We start from the raw sequence: 8,299 nt of genomic DNA, 5'->3' as shown, positions 1-8,299 counted from the left end.
TTGCATATGGATATCGGTCCTACGCATTTCTTGTGGCCTGTTCTTTTCACCGGATTCCTGTCTGTATTTTACCCCTACAAAGGCAAATCAGTTCCATCCCGTGCTTTTCTCCAAAGCACTTTATTTGTTACTTTCTTCGTCATCACTCTGTAAGTCATTCACCAGTGCCACTGATCTCTTTATCTTTTATGGACTTGGATTATATTGTTTGCCCTCCTCATCCCATGCCATTCCCATCTCCTGCTATTTTCTATAGTCACGGTTAAGTTACGTTAACATTATATATTTATTTTTTATAAAAATAATAAGACAAAAAGTAATAGGAATATAAAATGTTGACGTGACTTAATCGTGATCATAAAAATAAAAGAGAATGGAAAAGGCATGAGATGGGGAGAGCAGTCAATCCAAGTCCATCTTTTATACTAGTATCCTTGTCTGAAAGTGCTTTTACGAAGGCCAAAGGCCCAAAGTATAAATCTAGTGCTTCTTGATGTGGTGGAGTTTCACTTTAGTCATTGTAGTTATTTTACTAACCGTTGCAACCCCAAAACAATAAGCTTAATTCCGTCATATTTTTTCAACAACACGAGTTCCGAAGATGTAAAAACGTCTCGCATTGCTTCTCGTGTGTTATTTTTGTCAAAATGTGACGTGATTAATCTATTGGTCTTGAATTGCAATATTCGTCGAATTTGAGCGCTAATGTGGTGGTTATAAGAACACAAGGGTGCCATCGGATTAGCAGCGGCATTACTGTTATGGCCAACAATTTCAGAGCAGCAGGCACCACCACAACAACGTGTATCGAAATATCAGCGGTTGCCTTACGGCCAAAACTGGGTTTCTTGGCGGAGGAGCTTTTTTATCTCTCAGTTCGTCTCTACTGTGGTTGGCTTGCCTCATGCTGGCTAGCAATGCATGAGACGACTTTTTGGAAGATTTGAGTGAATAATCTAAAGCTAAGGAAGCTACTACTTCTGGGATAAGGCAGTGCTTGAAAAAGGACTGGAAAATATAGTTCAGACAACGTAGACTAACATACACGTAGCATGTTTATAGTACGTACATACCTTTCAGACGAGTTCTAAAGATATCTCGTGCATATCGAAAACGTTACCAGACGGACTGTAAGTTAGTTTTAGGTTTTATCTCTTGTTTTCTTTATTAGTTAGCCACTATCCACGCATGTTAAACCGGAGGTTTTTGTGGAGCCAAAAAATAATCACAAGGCGACACGTGGATTTCTAGACAAAAGAGGACAAAAGTACCCTTGAGGTACAACGAGATTCCTACGCGCAAGTAGCGGACAATCATCCCTCAACCAAGTTAAAAGTACTCAAAAAATGTAACAATTCAAAAACCATCTCATCAAATCCCTCTTACAAGGTAACTCCCAAAACCTATTTCATTCCATATATTTTTTACCTCTTTTTCCCTCTTTTAGCTAATCAATTAGCTATCATTCCATAACTTACAAAATATTCCACATACAGTACATAACCTCTCAAATATTCATTCCAAAAATGTGTTAACTGGCTAATTAATGGATTGATTACCTAATTAATCCATTAATTGTCAAATAACTCACACATTAAACCACAAAATGCACACAAAAAGCATCCCAAAGGCCGGCCACCTTTTCTCCAAATGGGACCGGCCATGCCCTATAAATACTACCCATTTTTCTCTAAAAACCTAAGTTCACACTCTTGCAAAACTCCAAAAACTCTATAAACATTTTTCTCTCTAAATTCTAACTTTGGCATCGGAGGTTCTTTGGCCAAAGCCCCCCCATTCATTGTGGACGCGTGAGGCTTTTGGCCTTAACCAAAAGTGTTAATTGTTTTGTAGGTGCAATTTTGTCCAAGATCAAGGAGGAATAAATTTGCATCCACAAATTGGTGCTTTCATTGAGAGAAGAGTCACACACTAATAGAAGACTCTCGCATAAAAATGTTTTTCTCTATTTTCTAGTCCACTTGTATTTTTTCGTACGTTCTTATTATTAGAATTTTTTATTTGCAAAGATTCTTTGACAAAACGTAAAAGAGAAATACAATGGCTAGAAATTTAAAAAAGTCCATGAGTGAAAATTCCAATATTCAAGAAATGGGACCGCGGCAATCCACGAGACTAAATGTGATCTTAAGGGGAGCAGCACCAAGCCGTGCTATCCAAGGCCCACGCCACCAAAGCTACGGCCTGAGCCATGTCACTTCATGCCCAACGCGAGCCCAATGCGTGCCAAACCGAGCCCAAGCTTCATATTCGCGAGCATCACACGTTGAGCAGCTTGCTCTCGCGGCCCAGCCTGCTCTCGTGGTCCAGCTTACTCCCGCGGCCCAGCCTGCTCTCGTGGTCCAGCTTACTCCCGCGGCCCAGCTTACTTTCGCTAAGCAGCCCACTCTCATGGCCCAGCCTGCTCTCGCAGCCCAGCCTGATCTCGTGGCATTCCAAGCAGCCCAAATCGGTCTAAGGTTAGTTCAATTGTTCCCGACTTCAAGTTTATGGGCCTACGATGGAACCGGGGGCATTTTCACCACGTTTCTCCGTGGATTTGACATTTTCCAATTCAAATCTTGCACCCGGAGCCTACCACACTTCCACTGCTCAAGGAGGCACATTTCTTCCAAGTTCTTCTAATCTAAATGGTGAACAACACTTGTCTCGACAAGTCATATAGTTGACGAGCGTCCTTGCACAACAGACAACCTTGGTGAATCAACTCTTGCAACGCATTGAGATCCAACGTGCCTCGAACGAGGTGTCCCGAAGTAGGATAAGGGCAGATGAACCTCTCCACCAGCGTTTGGCAAACAACCTATCAACCAACCATGATCCGAGCATTCTGGTGGTTTACTCTTCCGCCTGGATCATTGGGATAGCGTATACTCCCATCTTATCACGTGGATGATGACACGCCCCGACCCCGATATTTCCCCGAATACCAGGATAGGCACGTGCTGGCCGACACCCGAGGGTGACGAAAGCCATTTATTGAGTGCAATTGCTGAAAACAAGGAATAATTGAGACTTATAAATATAAAAGAATAATGAATATGCATTTAAGGAACGTGTTCAAAGCATATGACTAACTAGAATACAAAAAAAAACGATATAAAATTTGATGAACAAAGGAATGGGTCCCACACCAAAAGAACTCGAAGACGCCGATGCGGAAGTGCCTGGATGCCGGGATTGTATGCCTCGATTCTAAATCCTGAAGGGGGCGCAAAACAAACATGAGTGGACCAATTTGATATAAATATAATAAAACAGTTATCAACATACTAACCCCCAGGTTTATGAAAACACATATATAATGATAAACATAGGTTTTCCGAATTCTAGCATGATGTGCAGTATCTCAAATCATAACTCATATATAATAATCACTAGTGAATTGTCCGATAATCCCCAGGCCCCATGCCGGCTCCCCGTCTCTGAGCAGACAGTCAGAGGAAAATACACTTCAGGCCCCATGCCGGCTCCCCGTCCCTGTGCTAAATAGCCAGAGGAAACACACTCCAGGCCCTATGCCAACACCAAACCGTCGCCCGGGACGGACCGGAATCTATCCCTACGTCCCGTAGCGGAAAGGACCACTAGGTAAGTACAAAACCATTGAACATATATATATTGAAAAACAACTTCATAGTATAAAGTCATCCATCATCTATACTATAAAGAGGTGTTCGAAACATGTTCTAAATATCATATCGTCATCCATCAGATATTCTATAAGAACACGGGTTATAGAAAAAATAGTAATAATTCAAAATAGCCTCAGTAAGCATGTTATCTCACAAAACGTTTCATAAAACGTAATCATCAAATCATGCTTTTCATGTATGCATTTTTACTATAAAACATGCATTTTAGAAGGGGTCCACTCACAGTACTTAGCCGCCGAAGAGCCACGCAAACTAACGAACAAGAAAACGTCACCAATAATTGCCCCTAAGCACATAAAGGGTCCAATTAATAAAACTCTATTTTAACAATTGAATTTGGGAAAACAGATGTTGGAAACGGATTCAGAACGTCGAATTACCCTAAGAAGGGTTCCGGACGAAAACCTGAAAAGTCCACCCTAAAGTCAACGTTGACCGGGGTCAACGGTCAAATTAGGTCTAACGGGTTTTAGGCTTGAAATCTGGATTAAGGTAGGTTTAGGTTAAATAGGATTAGGATCTATTGGGTTTTGGAATTCTAAGGTTTTGGGTTAAAAGGGTTTTGGGTGAAGAAATGTGGTTTGGGCCTAAGCCCAAACACATACACACCACAAACACACATACACATGCATGGCATGCACATTCATGCATGGCATGCATATACACACACGCACACACACTTAAACACACACACACAAACTCACACACTCACACAACACACACACACACTAAATATACATACACACACACACGGGTACGCACCCACACACCCACACAATCTAAAACACACACACACATGGCCCAAAGGCCTCACAACCAAAAGGGTTGGGCTCAGCAGGGAAGGCCCAAAGGGCTTGGTTTTGGTGGGTCGCCAGACCCAATGGGAGAGAAAGCCGGAATTCGGCCGGAAAATGCACAATCTTTAAACGGCCATAACTTTGTCAAAACTCAACGAAATCAAGCGAGACAAAAACGAAAGTTGTAGCCCTTGAAGAGACGAAGAGAATGGTACCTCACACGACGTCTAAATCGCCGTGGTTTGACCGGAAAACGCCTCGAAATCCGTCGGACTCGCCGGAAACTGGGTAAGATTCAAATGAGTATAACTTCTTCAATACTCAACGAAATTGGGTGAAATAAAAATGAAAGTTGTAGTACTCGACGAGACGAAGAGATTGATACCTTGCACGCCAGCCAAATCATTGTGGTTTGGCCATAAATGGCCTTGAAAGGCGTTGGTTTCATCTGCAGAGTGAGCACCGTGACTGTCACGGTGTAGTTCCTAGTTTTGCTTGTGGTTTCGAGGTTGGTGGTTGGGATGGTAGCTGGGTGTGATTTTCAGAGAGGGGATGAAGAGTTGCAGAGGGAGAGGGCACGGGAGAAACAAGGGAGAGAAGAAGAAGAGGGAAAGAAAGAGAAGAGAGAGAGAGACTTTTCAGAAGAAAGAAGAAAATAAATAAAAGAAAGGGAAAGAGAACGGGTACAAAACAGGGGGTGGGCCCCTTGGGCACACCATTTAAGACCCAAAAACAATTTTAAAAGTAAGATAACCTCAAACTTAGTGAAAATACGATTTTAAATTGGGGGTGGGTGTAACAGATGAGCGTGCATTCCTTATCAAGCCCATGGACGAGCATACGTTCACGGTTGAAGTCACACTCCGATTATCAATATGGATAACCTTCCAGGTGAAATGTTCATTCACAACTAGGCTTGCAAGGAGTATTCTCCACCTCACATTGGAGTAAGCAGCACGGTAGACGGAGAGAAACAGTCACTAAATTCGACTCAAGTTCAACTGACAATCTGCGAGTAGCCTGTTTGCCTGCCAGGAACATGCCATATGCACTGCAACCGCGACATAGACGAGTTGATCATAGGAAAGAATGGCCCAAACCCATAGGTCACGACCGAGGGCAGCCGAAAGTTCCATTGCCTCAGCAGAGGCAAATTCAAGAAGAAGTTGAGAGGCTTCTAATTGAACGATTGTGCAATTTCCAACGTAAAGAGCCTGCTGACGATGCGCTTCGACGATACATGACTAACATAAGCATGTCACCATTCACGAATGAGATCAAGTGGATAGATCCACTTTGCGGGTTCACTATGCCTCACTTCACTCCATACAAGGGAGATGAATATCCGGATTGACATCTCAAGCACTACCGCAGTACCATGATCCTCTACAGGAACAACGACATGCTTATGTGCAAAAATTTTGCCACAACTCTACAAGGCGAGGACCAAGATTGGTTTCACTCTACCGCCGCAGTCGATCTGAAGTTTCAATGAACTTTTTTTTTTTTCATTAAGGAGTATTCGTCTAACCGCTCAATCAAAAGGACATCCGACCATCTTTTCAGCATCATAAAAGACCCTAGGGAGACAATTTGCGACTATGTCAAGAGGTTCAAAGCTGAGAAGGCCAAGATTGTTGGCTGCAACGAGGACATAGCAACGTTAGCATTCAGAAATGAGCTTCCTACCGAACATCCTTTATTCGAAAAAATGATCATGGGAGAATAACTGACCCTAACAACTTCGTATACTTTGGTATAAAAGCATGCATTATGGGATGAGGCCAAGCAGTCTAACAAAAACGAGTCAGAAAATAAGCACATGGAACGTTCCTCGACCAAAGAAGACTCATGGCCTGAAACATTCACCAAGTTCACAGTTCCAATCGGCCAAATTCTCCGCAAGCTCAAGAATGAACCTTGGTTCGAACTGCCGTCGCCCATGAAATGCGATCTTACCAGGCTGAATCATACAAAGTATTGCACATTCCATTAAGGACCAGGCCACACTACCAACGATTGCCTAAAGTGGAAGCAGTACCTTGAGAAGCTGACAAATGAGGTCGATGCGATGAGTATCTTGACAGGTCAACGAAACAACCTACACAAGCAGGGAAAGTCTCCATCACCCCCTTAGCCCCGTTTGGGCTTTTCCAAATAAGTTCAAAGTCTTAAGCAGCTTGACGAACAAGGCCTCGCAAGACAAATATTATCCAGTTTGTTATGTAGTTTCTACCTTTCAGCACGGTTGATTTATTTCTTTGTTATCAATGAAGATTCAAGAAGTCACTCATAAGCCTGGCTCAACTGCTGTCCACAACAACTGCTCAAAACCCTGTCTAGGTTTACTCTCCAGTGTGAGAGGATAAACTAATTGCTCTCTAGTGCAATAGGGTAAACCAATTCCCCAACACCCATATGGGTTTGCTCTCGAGTGTGAGAAGATAAACTAATTGCTCTCTAGTGCGATAGTGTAAACCAATTCTCCGACACCCATTGCTCTCAAATGTGAGAGGATAAACTAATTGCTCTCCAGTGTAATAGGGTAAACTAATTCCCCGACATCCATATGGGTTTGCCTTCAAGTGCGATAGGATAAACTAATTGCTCTCCAGTGCGAGATGGTAAAATAATTCCCCGACGCCCATATGAGTTAGCTCTCCAGTGAAAGAAGATAAACTAATTGCTCTCCAGTGCGATAGGGTAAACCAATTCCCCGATACCCATATGAGTTTGCTCTCTAGTGTGAAAAGATAAACTAATTGCTCTCCAGTATGAGAGTAAACCAATTCCCCGACACCCATATGGGTTTGCTCCCCAGTGTGAGAGGATAAACTAATTGATCTCCAGTACGATAGGGTAAACTAATTCCCCAACACCCATCTGGGTTTGCTCTCCAGTGCGAAAAGATAAACTAATTGTTCTCCAGTGCGAGATGGTAAAATAATTCATCGACACCCATATGGGTTTGCTCTCTAGTGAAAGAGGATAAACTAATTGCTTTCTAATGCGAGAGGATAAACTAATTGTTCTCCAATGCGATATGGTAAACTAATTCCCTGACACCCATCTGGGTAAAGCTCTCCAGTGCAAGAAAGCCACATAGCTCAAAAAGATCAAATGCTTGAAGATCAACTAGGCAGCAAATGGTCAGGGGGTAGCAGCCATTTTTGCACTCAATAATTTGCTTATCTGACACTTTATCTTTAGTAGCTCCGATCTTGGCAGCTCCATCCACGGCAGTTGAGAAATCAAACTCAAGAAGTTTCCTCATTTTTGGCAGGCAGCCCAGACGTGGTAGCCCAAACAATTGCCCATGCCACGCCACTTCCTCGGCCCATGCCGAACCAATCATTGACTTTAATCAAGCCGAGCCGCTTAAGCAATGGCCCCTGCCACATCACTTCCTTGGCCCATGACAAGCCGACTCTTGGCCATTGCTAGCCAACGTGCCGCACCACCCTGACGATTGCCCAATGGCAGCACCACCCAAGAATAAGATAAGAAGAATTAAGTTTTTTCTTGCCTCGGTGCGGCACGGAGAAGACGAAGAAAGCAACGAAAGACGATCATTTGCACGGCCAAGTGTAGAAGATTGCTAAGGGATGGGGAACGAATATCCTCTAAGCTTTCCCTCTTTTGTAGGGTAGAATAAATCGCTCTCCAAAGTTGATTTAACAACCCACTTAAGGTGGACTTAAATAGGCTTTGAGAGATTTATTTCCCTTTCCTAAAATGATCAATTTCCTATTAAAATAGAGAATCAACATCAAATTAATAAACAATTCAAAGTTTCCTAGTGCAAGAAAATATCTACACCTGTTG

At 42.8% G+C, this 8,299-nt stretch overlaps 1 long non-coding RNA gene across 1 annotated transcript; it reads right to left on the bottom strand.

Moving 5' to 3' along the window:
* Positions 1-3,055: 3,055 nt before the first annotated feature.
* Positions 3,056-4,825, bottom strand: LOC126604352 (uncharacterized). The gene is made up of 2 exons (XR_007616580.1): positions 4,690-4,825; positions 3,056-3,963 (listed from the first exon to the last, which is right to left on the bottom strand). It is a non-coding gene; the product is annotated as an uncharacterized LOC126604352 (long non-coding RNA).
* Between the last annotated feature and the right edge of the window lie 3,474 nt (positions 4,826-8,299).

This window comes from Malus sylvestris, chromosome 15 (genome assembly GCF_916048215.2).
Source record: "Malus sylvestris chromosome 15, drMalSylv7.2, whole genome shotgun sequence".
In the NCBI taxonomy this organism is placed as follows: domain Eukaryota; kingdom Viridiplantae; phylum Streptophyta; class Magnoliopsida; order Rosales; family Rosaceae; genus Malus; species Malus sylvestris.
This window is presented reverse-complemented; position numbering and strand designations above follow the sequence as displayed.